The sequence below is a fragment of the Gorilla gorilla genome, chromosome 1 (assembly GCF_029281585.2).
Source record: "Gorilla gorilla gorilla isolate KB3781 chromosome 1, NHGRI_mGorGor1-v2.1_pri, whole genome shotgun sequence".
Taxonomy (NCBI): domain Eukaryota; kingdom Metazoa; phylum Chordata; class Mammalia; order Primates; family Hominidae; genus Gorilla; species Gorilla gorilla.
The window spans coordinates 231,426,940-231,440,781 of NC_073224.2; the positions used below are offsets into that span (position 1 = coordinate 231,426,940).

Genomic DNA, 13,842 nt, shown 5'->3' on the forward strand with positions numbered 1-13,842 from the left:
AGGAAACTGGGGGCTGGGAGTTGACAGAGACCTGGCGCCCTGAGAACCATGGGAGGAACCAACGGCAGCAGGCAGTGTGCCCGGGCAATGAACGCTGCCTTCGAGTCGGTCTGCAGCACCTCTGATTGACAACTGTCACTGGGCAAAGTGCCAGGGGGAGAAAACATTCGGCTTCTTTTACGGTTCCCTCTTCTTTTCAGTTCTGGAAAATCAGGGGGCACTTGAGCCCGGCGGCTGCCTGTTAGGTTATGAGCGCTGTAATTTAGGCTTCCTCCATCAGAGGGCTCCCGACGACACGGGAAGGAAACCGAGCTGCTTCCCATGGGGCGAAGTGGTTTGCAGAATGGGGTTTTTCATTTTATTCGATCCCACGGGTTCAGGCAGAAAAGTTTTTCGTTATTAGACTCATAGAAACAGAAAGTTCGCCGTTCGGCATTTGTGTCATCTCCTAGGTCATCCCGCGTTCCATTTTCACAATACAGAGTGTGCGCTGTGGCTTCTGCTGCTGGCTCTCATTTCTTAGGGTAGGCCTGATTAGTCATGTGTGCATCTGTTATCTGAGGAAATGTAGCAATTTTCCCAGGAGGGGCCGGCCATCCTTCAACAGGGTGGCTAAGGAGAGGTGACGGCGGCCCACCAGCAACGATGAACTCAGCATTCTGATCCAGTTGCAAGATCTTGAAGCCAACCTTGGGTTTCAAGTCAGGCCTGGCGCCCGCGTCTTGCCTGGGGAATGCTACTGATTGGCAGCACGAACCCAGACAGGAGTCCTCACGGATCAGCCACTGCGGCTGGGTGGCATCCTTCCCCCTCCAGCCTTTCCCTTTGGGATCTATCTCTGTGTCCTTGTTCGGGGCTTGCTGTTCACAGTCTCAGTGCACTTTTGTGTCCAGTGAGTTCCCTCTTTTCTCTCAAACGGTTCCACTTGTATAATGCATACTAATGACCTTCAGCTACCCAGAGATGAATTGCTGCGGTTATCCAGAAGACAGCCCATTTTCTTGTACCAGGAGATGACCTCTCTTCTGCATGGTAAAATAGAGATCACACGGTGTCACACTAGAGGGTGGTGCTCTGGCTTAGGCAAGCATGAGACTGTGCTGTCAGCATCCGCGTGTGCGCAGCAAACTTGTCGGGAAAATGCTGCAGAGCCGGAAAGCTGCCAGGTCCTTCATGGAGATTTAGGTGGTGTCTCGGTCAACTCGACAGAGGTGGAGAAAGTTAGCTGAGAAATTTCACCAGGGTCATCTCAAATGGGGCCAATAGGCAAAATAGAGGGGTTTTTTGACCCTCTGATGATGTAAAATTATATCTCCCAAATAATAATTTTTTTTTTTTTTGAGACAGGGTCTTGCTCTGTCACCCAGGCTAGAGTGCAGTGGTGTGATCTCAGCTCATTGTAGCCTCAACCTCCTGGGCTCAAGCAATCCTCTCATCTCAGCCTTCAGAGTAGCTGGGACTACAGGCGCCCACCACCGCCCCAGGCTATGTTTCTGTACTTTTTGTAGAGACCGGGTTTTGCCATGCTGCTCAGTCTGGTCTTGAACTCCTGGGCTCAAGCGATCCGTCTGCCTCGGCCTCCCAAAGTGCTGGGATTACAGTTGAGAGCCATCATACCTAGCCAAAGAATTATTTTTCTTTTTTTTTCTCTTTCTTTTTTCCTTTCCTTTCCTTTACTTCTTTTTTTTTTTTTGAAACAGGGTCTCACTCTGTCACCCAGGAGTGCAGTGGTGTGATCTTGGCTCACTGCAACCTCTGCCTCCTGGGTTCAATCAATTCTCTTGCCTCAGCCACCTGAGTAACTGGGACTGCAGGTGTGCATCTCTATGCCTGGCTAATTTTTTTATTTTTTAGTAGAGACCAGGTTTCACCATGTTGGCCAGGCTAGTCTCAAACTCCTGGCCTCAAGTGATCTGCCTGCCTCAGCCTCCCAAAGTGCTGGGATTACGAGCATCAGCAACCGTGCCCGGCTCAAAGAATTCTTGATAGCATCTTCTTGATAATTCAGTTCAAGCCAACAAGAATTTACTGGGCATTCACTGACATAAGAATCAGAGCCTGAACCAGGCATGGTGGCTCTCACCTGTAATCTCAGCTACTTGGGAGGCCGAAGCAGGAGGATCACTTGGGGCCAGGAGTTCAAGATCAGCCTGGGCAACATAGCGAGACCTCATCTCAACAAAAATAAATAAATATGTTTAAAAAAAGAATCAGAGCTGTAAGTGTATACAAAAAGTATAAAGTATGCCTGCCTTTAAAAATCATGGCTGGACATGGTGGCTTATGTCTGTAATCCCAGCACTTTGGGAGGCTGGAGTGGGAAGATTGCTTGAGGCCAGAAGTTGGAGACCAGCCTGGACAACATAGCGAGACCCCCATTTAAATAAAATAATAATAACAGAAATTTTTTAAGAAAGAATAAAAAAGCATTTTACTATAGGGGTGGCAAGAAGGTGGCAAAGCACTAAGATCCAGGGGACCACTTTTCAGTGACAGAGTTGATGGTTCAGTTTGTGCCTTTTTCTCCTTCCTCTTTGATCCAAATCAAGAATGAAACTTTGACCCAAGGTAAAGAATGAAACTCAGACATTTTACCAGCTTGCCAGATCACTTGTATTTAGAAGCATTGCTAGTTGACCTGTCCAATCCTGGGTCTCAGATTCCTATTGCAGGGCTTATGTCAATATCTGTCACTTACGGCCGGGCATGGTGACTCATGTCTGTAATCCCAATACTTTGGGAGGCCGAGGTGGGTGGATTGCATGAGCTCTTCAGAGCTCGTAGTGAGCAGCCTGAGCCACATAGTGAGACTCCATTTCTACCAAAATTAGCTGGGTATGCTGACATGCACCTGTCGTCCCAGCTACTTGGGAGGCTGAGGTAGGAGGCTAGCTTGAGCCAGGGAGGTGGAGGTTGCAGAGAGCCGAGATCGTGCCACTGCATTCCAGCCTGGGCAACCTGACCCTTCTGAGACAGAACCAGACTCTGTCTCAAAAAAAATAATATCTATCTATCTATCTATCTATCATATATATCTGTCACTTGTTTTCTTGGGGGTGTGTTGCTTCAGGGTCTGTCTGCTGGAGGTGGGGCATTTAGCTGTGCTTTGTGTTCAAAGGGGCATTCAGATATGTTTATATCATTACTAGTAAATGGCACAATTATATTGTGTTGCAGTGTGTGTGTGTGTGTGTGAAAGCATTCTATTTTTAAATTTTAAATGTTTTAAAGCATGCATTTTTCTAACCTGTTATTTCTTCCTGTTGCAAAATCCCAGGTCCCCTAAAACATAGTGGTGGCCTGTGTGTCTCACGTTGTCTCAGAGACCCTGCCTTGCCCTATGCAAGCCATCGCCACTTCGTGGTCTGAAGGTCACCTTGCCTTGTAGCCCAAATGTTGTAAATAGTCTGCTCAAGGTCTGAGAGACATCAGGTTTCCTTCTGTGTAATAAATGTGCTTATTTCACAATAGGGAATGGATCAGGCATAAGTATTTTTTTAAATACAAATTTGGCTTTTCTTCAAAACAAGAGGGCTAAGATAGGGCTGGCTCACGATAAAATTGTGAAATGGGCTGAGTTTGTCTTTGGTGCTCCTCTGCTGTCCTCACTCCACTACCCTCCTAGGATCTCTCATAGGCTCAAAGGGGCCCCACGTGGCCAAGAAGCCTCTGTATAGCACCTTCACTCAGCCTGGTGGCCTGAGAGCCTTGTTTGTGTTGTATCTGGCCCATGTCTATCTTCTCCGTTAAACATTTGCAAAGCATGTTGGTGATCCGGTGCACATAACATCTCTCTCTGTTAAGGCACAAGGTCTCTCAGGCATTTCCTGGGGTCTGCAACACTTTTAACTCAAAGGAGGGGGTTCCTGCCAGAGAGAGAAGGTTGGCGAGGGGCAGGCACTGTGTTTCAGCAGAACTGCCACGTGCCCCACAAACTGCCTTGATGTGCACCTGGACCTAGAATTGGTTTAGTTTTCATACCGCTTTGCCACTTGGCTTCTTTAGGTCCCCAGAGGCCAGAAGTCACTGCCTTCCCAAGAGATTCCTTCAAGGCAGTTGGGAGAGACACAGCTCCAGGGAAGCAGCTCTGTGAGTGCCCTTCCCTCTTCCAGCCAGGACTCTGGGTGCTGTCAACATGCAGTTTTCTGAGGGCTGTTCTGAGCTTTCTTCCTATTTATAGAAAGACATGGGTGATGCTGAGTGCACAGCTTACTACAGTGAAAGGAGTGATGGCTGCAAACATGTACAAAAATGTGGCCGTGTCTGTCAGAAGGATCGAGGGCTTAGTGCCGGTGTGGCAAGGTAGAGAAGGGGTTCCGCTAAGGACAGTGACCTGCACCTCCCGTGGGCGCTACCCCGCGGTCCTCATGTTGGAAGTATTTATGTGTCCTAGGATCTGGGTGCTTTTCTTTTTTCTTTTTCCTTTTTTTTTTTTTTTTTTTTTGAGATGGAGTTTCACTCTAGTGCCCAGGCTGGAGTGCAGTGGTGCAATCTCTGCTCATTGCAACCTCTGCCTCCCGGTTCAAGCAATTCTCTCACCTCAGCCTCCTGAGTAGCTGGGATTACAGGTGCCTGCCACCACGCCTGGCTAATTTTTGTATTTTTAGTAGAGATGGGGTTTGAACATGTTGGCCAGGCTGGTGTCAAACTCCTGACCTCAAGTGATGCGCCTGCCTCGGCCTCCCTAAGTGCTGGGATTACAGGTGTGAGCCACCACGCATGCCCGGCCATGGGTGCTTTTTCTTTCTCTTTCTCTTGATCTCTGCCATCCTTTAGTGTAGACTGACCTTAGATGGGCAGTCCATTCCACCAATGACTGTGATTCTTTAACAAGAACTCTGTTTATTGAGGGTTCCACTGATCCCAGCATTTCTACAGCCTTCTCCATGCCAGGACCTCAAAGCCCAGGCAAGGAATTCTATTCAGCCCACCTTTCAGTGGGTGACCCTTTCTCCTATACAGCAATTCCTATACCCTGCTGGCATGGATTCCTTTTTCTTTTTTTTCTTTCTTTCTCTCTTTCTTTTTTATTAATAGACTAATGTGGTTATCTGCATGAGAAATGAAGTGCTTATGTTAACATTTTCTGAATTGGGAGGGGATGGTTACTGTTCCCCTCCATGGGCCTTTGTCTCTAAGAGATGAGCACTTCCTTAGTACCGCTCCCGCTGACGTTTTCCTAGGGGCCCAGGGTGGATACAGCCTTAGGTTCCGTGTCCTGTTGCTGTTACTGATGGCCGCAACTAATGACGGATGGCCGCCTCTCCCGCCCTAGTCTGTTTCATTCCTTTGGCTTCAGGGAGGGGAAGAGTTGCCTTCTTGGCAACTCCTTGTACGTAGGAACAAGAAGCCAAAGTAGTGGGCCCAGGAGGGAGGAGAGCCAGGCTTCTGGAGACGGGAACCAGGCCTTCTGAACCCACGGGGGCTCCATAGCCGTTGCTTCTGAATGCTCAGGCATCTGATCTGCCGTTGTTATCTGATAGGTTCATTTGCCCGATGTGCCGCAAGCCAGCATACTGAGACACCTGGGACCGCAGCAGAGAAAGAGTTTAAATCATAGGGCAGCCACATGAGAAGATGGGGGGAAACCTCAAATCTGCCTCCTGAGGAGTTTGGGTTCAGGGATTTTAAGGGGTTTGGAGCGGGCCAAGTTGTGGGGATCATTGACTGGTCGAAGGGTGCAGGGTGAAGTTAGAGTGGGGAGAACCTTTCAGGTGGAAGATAAGATGAGCACAGGCAGAGGCAGGGTAGCCCGTACTGGTTTATTGTTCATAAATGTTTCTGTAGCACTTACCAGGTGGTAGACTGTTTTGGATGCTGAGATCCAGCAGTGGACAAAACTAAGCCATGCCCACATGCAGCTTCCATTCTAGTGGTTGCTGGGGGAGACAGACAATAAACGGACAGGCAGAATTCTGTTCTGATGGTAAATATGTGGACAGGCAGGAAAGCAAGTGAGCAGGTGGGGCTAATCTGAAAAGGCCTTGTCAATCGGCAGGTATTTGATCAGGGAACAGGAGGAAAGGGGGAACAAGTCACGTGGGCATCTAGGGGAGAAGCAGTCCTGGTCAGGAACGGCAAATGAAAGGGTCCTGATGTAGGACCAGGCCTGGAGCGTTCCGAGATCAGCAAGGAGGCGGGAACAGAGAGACGGCTCCCGGATGCCACATGGAAGATGGACTTTGGGAAGCAAGGGCCCCAGGAAACCAGCTAGGAGGCCAGGACAATCATCCGGGCAAAAGAATGATCATGAGCCAGGTGTGATGGCTCACACCTGTAATCCCAGCACTTTGGGAGGCTGAGGTGAGCAGATCACTTAAGTCCAGGAGTTTGAGACCAGCCTGGGAAACACAGCGAAATCCTATCTCTAAAAAAATTAGGTGGTCATGGTGGCGTGCAATTAACTACTCAAGAGGCTGAGATGGGAGGATCGCTTAAGCTCTGGAAGAGGAGGTTGCAGATAGCTTGAGCTCTGGAGGCGGAGCTGAGATTGCACTGCTGCACTCCAGCCTGGGCAACAGAGTGAGACCCTGTGTCAAAAAAGAGAACAATAGTAGCTTGGACAAGAGTAGAAGCAATGAATGTGATGAGAAAGAAACAGAGAAGTGTTTGGATCCTGAGTGTATTTTACAGATGGAGGCAGCAGGCTTTGCTGATGGATTGGATGTAGGCTAAGTCAGGAGCCAAGAATGGCCTGCAAGGTTTTTGGCCAGGCACTAGAAGGTTGGAGTTGGTACCTATGGAGATGGGGAAGACTTCAGAGGAGCAGTCTGGGTAGGCAGGATGCAATCAAGACTTTTGTTTTGGAAACACAACTTCGGAGATTCCTACCACACATCTACAGGACTTGGAATTGGCAGTTGGCTATCAGAGTCTGGAGGTGAGAGAAGTGGTGGCTGCAGGTAGTAACTCGGGAGGCATCAGAGTACAAATGTTATTCAAAACAAGGAGGCTGGATGAAATCACCCGGAAAGGGGGTGTAGGTAGAGACGGGGTCCAAGGACCAGGCCATGGGGTCCTCTAACACAAAGAGGGTGGGGGCTGGAGGAGGAACCAGCAGAGGAGACTGAAAAGGAACGGCCAAGGAAGTAGGTGAGAACCAAGAAGGAGTGGCATCTAAAGATCCAAAGGAGTAAAAACAGGAGTTCTAAAGATCTGGAGGGGGCCCGCTGTGTGGAATTACGTTGATGAGCCCAGCAGACAGTTCTTGAAACTGACCGTTGGATTTAGCAACATGGAGGTCAACTTGTGACCTTGAAAAGATGCGAGTAGAACAAAAGCAAGCTTTTCTGCTGCCTCTCTAGACCCAGTGCCCAGAAAGGGAAGGATCTCTCAGACTGGGGCTCGTGGTAGCAAAACTGGGTGGCACTGGCTGGGCAGCCTTCAGGTTCTGTAGACCTCAGCGGCTCAGCGGAGGCCTGTCCCTTCTACCACAAGTTTCAGCAGCTGCAGGACCTGGGGACTTGTCCTCTGTCTCCAGTGTTTGCAGAGAGGTGCCTCTGGGCCCCTGGTCCCGGGGGCCAACGGAATCTAGTTCTAGTCTTTTTTTTTTTTTTTTTTTGAGGCGGAGTCTCATTCTGTCACTCAGGCTGGAGTGCAGTGGTGTGATCTCAGCTCACTGCAACCTCCACCTCCTGGGTTCAAACAATTCTCCTGCCTCAGCTTTCCGATTAGCTGGAATTACAGGCATGCGCTAGCATGCCCTGCTACTTTTTTTGTATTTTTAGTGGAGACGGGGTTTCACCATGTTAGCCAGGCTGGTCTCGAACTTCTGACCTCAAATAATCTGCCTGCCTCAGCCCCCCAAATTGCCGGGATTACAGGTGTGAGCTGCCGTGCCCAGCCATTAGTTCTAGTGTTATCGTGAGCTGCCAGGTTTTCAGCACCAGCTGTCCAGCACAAGTGACCCATCAGACTTTTCAGAAGATTTTGCCAAGACTCAGTCACACTATTGCACTTCAAATGTCTTCCACGTGCTCATATTCAGAGTGCTGTATTATAATCAAAGCACATCGGCCAGCTTTATATTGAAAGACCTTCTTCAGCCTTCAACTAGTTCAAAGGATGATTTGGTGACCAAAGAAGTCTGCATACTCTGTTGCATTTGCTTGGGGACCCCAGACCACTAATGTGAATTGTCACGGAGACCCCTACCAATACCTACTGTGCTTCATGAATGAACGGCACTCAAGATCCCTAGAGTAAGCACAGCAGGTGGACAGCGGTGTTATGGGGCTTTCTTGTGAGGCCCCTCCACGTAACCAGTGACAGCGAGCCTATGAGGGGTGCAGCCAGGCTTGCAGCTTTCTGAGGCTCCGGCTTAATGCAGCAGAGACTTTAGAGCTGTGTTGTCTAATACAGTAGCCACTAGCCAGGTGGGTGAATACAATGAGGAAATGAATTTTAAATTTTATTTAATTAATTCAAATAGTCACATGTAGTTAGTGGCTATCCTATTGGACATTGACTGGCAGCCTTGGGGTAAGCTGGTGCTCCCAGGGTTCTTTAGGTGGGGGGGAAAAAAAAATCCTTGGACAGGGAAAACCCCCTTCCCACAGTCCTTAGGAGTGGAGCTTCAGGTCAGTTTGGTCATTAAAAGGAAATTGGGGCTGCACACAGTGGCTTATGCCTGTAATCCCAGAACTTTGGGAGGCCAAGGCGGGTGGATCACCTGAGGTCAGGAGTTCAAGACCAGCCTGGCCAACATGGTGAAACCCCATCTCTACTAAAAATTAAAAAAAAAATGAGCTGGGTGTGGTGGCATGCACCTGTAATCCCAGCTACTCGGGAGGCTGAGGCAGCAGAATCACTTGAACCTGGGAGGCGGAGGTTGCAGTGAGCCGAGATCGCGCTACTGCACTCCAGCCCGGGCAACAGTGTGTAACTCTGTCTCAAAAAAACAAAAAAACACAAAAATTAGCTGGGCCTGGTGGCAGGCACCTGTAATCCCAGCTACTCAGGAGGCTGAGGCAGGAGAATCACTTGAACCCAGGAAGTGGAGGTTGTAGTGAGCAGCTGACCTCCAGCCTGGGTGACAGAGTGACACTCTGTTTCAAAGAAATTTAAAAAAAATAATAAAAAAAAAGTAAAAGAGAACTGGGCCCATTTTGACCTCAAGCTGGAGAAATGGGACATACCTGTTAGATGTATTTATGAAACATGCAGGCAGCAAACAGACCTGGATGCATCTCACTTCTCTGGGCTTGAGGTCGGGGGGTTTCCGTGCATGATGATGAAAATGCAGGAGTTTCTCTCTGTGCCTGCTGTGTTTGTGAAATGGTGCCTTGTGTGTTCTGCGGAGGCGCAGAGTGGAGGGGAGTGTTCGCTGCCCTGCCTTTGGGTGCCCAGCAGAGGTCCAAGTCTCACGTCTGTTGCTTACACACTGTAGGACCTTAGACAGGGTCGTGAGAATGAAGCTTCTCTGAGTCTCAGTTTATCTGCTAAATGGGCATAATACTAGGGATTTTACAGAGCTGTGGGGGGGATCAAAAGAGAAAGTCTGTAAAACACGTAACCGTACATAACATATACAATACAGACTCGATATGACAGCTAAATAATACATCTTTATGTATTAAATATCATTCCATCTATTGATTGTCAATCTCCTAAGAATAAACTGACCTCTCTCTGTCCTCAATTTAATTGGGAAAAAGGTTGCTTTGATGCATGAGCCAAGGAATGGTTTTAGGAAAATAAACTTCTGGAAAATAAACAGAAGCTGAAAGCTACATTTGGTTAAAATGTCCAGTCAGCAAAGCAGTAAGTAAATACCTAAAAGTAATTTCCCCCTTTGTACAGTATTTTGACTTCTTGCATTTATTTGCCATTTTTAATCTGGTGGCAATTTCTTCACCAACACAACAAATTGGGCTTCCTTATTGAGTGAGAGATGGGGCCTTGTAAGTACTAGGTGGGCTCTTTGGAGCACCCCCAGCCATGCGGCATCACCCCCTGCCCCGCCACACACACACACACACACACACCCCCACCCACCCACCCATACACGGTGGCCTGTCCATCACCCCACCAAGCAGTTCTCTGATCTCAGGGTGCAATGAAGAAAGCCCCTTCCTCTGAGACCCCTTCCTTCTGCAGGGTGCAGTCTGGGGCCCTATGTCCCTGTAGTTCTGTCTGCAGGGGGTGTAAGAGACAGGTTGCCCAGGCCTCTTGATGATATGCCACCGTGGCCACTATAGCCCCCTGCAGAGACCCGCTGCAGCCCTAGGATGGCTGATCTTGTGTACTCCCTACTGAAATGAGATCATCTAAGTTAGCAGAGTTGCTGTTTATCAAGAGTGCTGAGGCTTTCCGGTAACTAGCTGGGTTTATGCCATATATTTCAGCCAGTAAGGAAGAATGCGAATGGTGGCTCTTTTTTTCTTTTAACTGAGATAAACCTACATACCATAAATTTCACCATCTTAAAGTATACAACTCTGTAGGTTTTAGTATATTCACAAAGTTTTACAACCATCAGCACTATCTAATTCCAGAACATTTTCATTCTTTAATTCATTTATTTTTAAAATTTTAAATTAATTGGTTAATTTTTAGAGACAGGGTCTCCCTCTGTTGTCCAGGCTGAAGTGCACTGGTGTGATCTTGGCTCATTGCAGCCTCAGACTCCTGCCTCAAGTGATCCTCCTGCCTCAGCCTCCTGAGTAGCTGGGACTACAAGTGTGCACCACCATGTCCGGCTAATTTTAAAATTTTTTGTAGAGATGGGGTCTCACTATGGTGCCCTGGCTGGTCTCAAGCTCAACCTCCTTTTTAAATTCTCACTTTTGAACAAGATGGAGCCATGGGCTCCCTGGAGATCTGCGTTCCTTGGGTCCCTTGCCAGGCTTTCCCATTGGCTTGGATTGAGATGTTTCTTTCCCAAGCACTTTACTGAGTTCATTTTTCTCATCTGAGGTGAAAAGGTAATCTCAGAGCGGGAAGCCAGCAGGGCACGGTGGCTCACGCCTGTAATTCCAGTGCTTCGGGAGGCCGAGGTGGGTGAATCACTTGTGGTCAGGAGTTCGAGACCAGCCTGACCAACATGGTGAAACCCCATCTCTAGTAGAAATACAGAAATTAGCCGGGCATGGTGGCGGGCGCCTGTAGTCCCAGCTACTCAGGAGGCTGAGGCAGGAGAATCGCTTGAACGCAGGAGGCGGAGGTTGCAGTGAGCTGAGATCATGCCACTGCACTCCAGCCTGGGTGACAGAGACTCTGTCTCAAAAAAAAAAAAAAAAAAAAAAAAAAGGTTGGGGCATGCCGAGCAGGCAGTCACCACCACGCCTGGGCCTCTGGGCCTCTGTGGTTAAATGTAGGACTCAAGGAAAGGCTTCCTGAGGGACCGTTGTGCACCGTGTCTGGGGTCGTGGGCATCCTGCGCCAGGGGCGGATAGTGGAGGCTTGTCCGTGCTACCTCTGTGGTTCCCTTTCTCCAAAGCTCTCTTGACTGTGGCTTGTAAGTTAAAGGTGTAGGTTAGAGATGTGGCTATCTCGGTGCTCGGTGGATTCTAGAGGAGATATGGGTGGGTTTGGTGTCCCCACACCTGGCAGGGCTGGGGAGAAGTGAGACAGAGTTTGGCAGACAGTGAGGCCTTTATAAAACATTATTTGTCAACACAAAAATGTTTAAAGAAAAAAAAAATGAGGCCTAGCCTTGGTGTGGCCTCTCTGGATGGAAAAATAGATAAGAATCAGGGTATTTCAATTCTCTAGCTGGCAGTCTGGTGTCTCTAAAGCAGATTCATCCCACTGTTAGCTGCCCAGGTCCAGGCATTTTGGTGGCTCTGAAAGGAAAGCAAGAAAAAAAGAGCCCACAAGGGTGGGGACCTCCAAGGAGAATGCTCCCAGGTCTGTCTGCAAGGAACAGAGAACCAATGAGCACCAATGTTCCCTCAATGCCTGGAACAAAACAAGTGCTTCATAGAGATGTTTTAGAAGAGAGACTGCATGCATGAGAGGGCCTACTGTATGCAGCCACTCTGTCTTGCACAGTCCTTATCATCACCCTGGGGGTAGGGAGGTGTGCATTCATTTCATTCATTCATTCATTCCACAATACTTATTGCATCCATACTAGGAGCCTGATGCTGTCGGTGTACACGAGGACACACGCTCAGCGTGGGTAAGCAATTTGCAAAGTTGAGGCAGGATAGCAGGTACATGAGGAGTGAGGGCTTGGAGAACCGACAGGCGCCACCTTGGGTCGTGGGTCCACCCCGCTCTCCTCCCTGCATTGGTTGTGGCCAACCCAGTCTTACCTTTCAGGTCCTAATTTCCTCACCTGTAAATGCAGCAGTCCTAGGACTTATCTCAAAGGGCTTTTTGAAGATTGAATGAGATTACTTGGGGGTGCAGGGAGAGGTTGGGAAGATGCTGACACATTGCCCAGGCCATGTAGTGAGTCAGGGTTGGAACCCACTTTTGTCTGATCACAAAAGCAGACCTCGGCCAGGTGTGGTGGTTCACACCTGCAATCCCAGCACTTTGGGAGACCGAGATGGGTGGATTACCTGAGGTCAGGAGTTTGACCTCAAGTCAGGAATTTGACCTGACTGGCCAACATGGTGAAACCCCGTCTCCACAAAAATTAGCTGGGCATAGTGGTGGGCACGTGTAATCCCAGCTACTCAGGAGGCTGAGGCAGGAGAATCACTTGAACCTGGGAGGCGGAGGTTGCAGTGAGCCAGGGTCAGGCCATTGCACTCCAGCCTGGGCAACAAAAGCGAAACTCCGTCTCAAAAAAAAGAAAAAAGCAGACCTCTCCCTTGCCATGGGCTGCCTCTAGGACCCATCTGCCTCCTTTTATCCCTCTGAGTCTTTGAGGATCTGAGAAGCCCTTCACCTACCTGCCCTGTGGTGACAGGCACTCTGGACTGAGAGTGGGTATGGAATTGCCCCCCAGCAACAGGTGTAGGAAAAGTAGGCCTGACCTGCAGCCATCCACCTGCACCTGGGCGTTCTCACCTGCCAGCTGGCTCACGGCTTCTCCAGGACTGTTCTAGAATCCCGGAGGAGTTTGGAAAACATGGGCTCATCACAGACACCTGTGAGAATAGGCTCACCGCCCCTCCCCTGTGAGAATGGGGGCAGGTCACCCCTGGCCTCCTCTCAGGCCCCCGAGGGTGCCCAAATGTGATTACGCACCTGGGTAGCATTCGCTTCCCTGTCCTCCTCCTAAAGAATCGTCTTCTCCCAGTGCAGGAGGAATGAGTCCCCCGTTCTCACCCCGGGGAGCGGTTGCCTCGTGAGTCCAAGGAGAATCCGCCCTTTCGTTTTGCGCAGGTGGAGATCTCGCGGGCCCAGTTCGGAGTCCTGCAAACTGAGTGTGCGAGGAGGGCTTGTTTCTGATGAAACCATTTCTGTCCCGTAACAACCCTGAGGGCAGAAACCCTTACAAAAGGAGCCACCGAGAGATTTGCTGTCCGCTTGGTACTGGGGCGCGGTGGTCCTGGGGGCAGCTTGTCCCGGAAGGGCCGCGGGGCGCACTGGCTGGGATCTATAATGGTTGGGGCAGGAGGGTGGGTGGGGAGCCCCTTCTCCATGGCGGCGGGAGGTCTTCGGCGCTGCCCCTGCCCGCGCCTCCCTGCTCACTCCAAGGGCGCCCGACCGTGCGCGCAGGGCAGCGTGGAAAGGGTGGGAAATGCAGGGAGCGCGCCTTGGGGGCTGCCCCATGCTCCCCGCTGCAGCTCCGCGCTCAGGACCCGCGTCCGACTTTGCGTCTCTGGGAACCTTTAAGGCCGGTGAGGGGGGCTGAGCCGCGGCCCCTCGGCTGAGCCAAGCCCTGCCCCACGCAAGGTCCCCAGCCTGGCGCACCCGGCTCCCCAGCGCCGCGCGCCGGCC

At 50.0% G+C, this 13,842-nt stretch overlaps 1 long non-coding RNA gene across 1 annotated transcript; it reads right to left on the reverse strand.

Moving 5' to 3' along the window:
• Positions 1-1,677: 1,677 nt before the first annotated feature.
• Positions 1,678-9,947, reverse strand: LOC134757915 (uncharacterized). The gene is made up of 2 exons (XR_010132517.1): positions 5,795-9,947; positions 1,678-5,525 (listed from the first exon to the last, which is right to left on the reverse strand). It is a non-coding gene; the product is annotated as an uncharacterized lncRNA (long non-coding RNA).
• Positions 9,948-13,842: the final 3,895 nt, after the last annotated feature.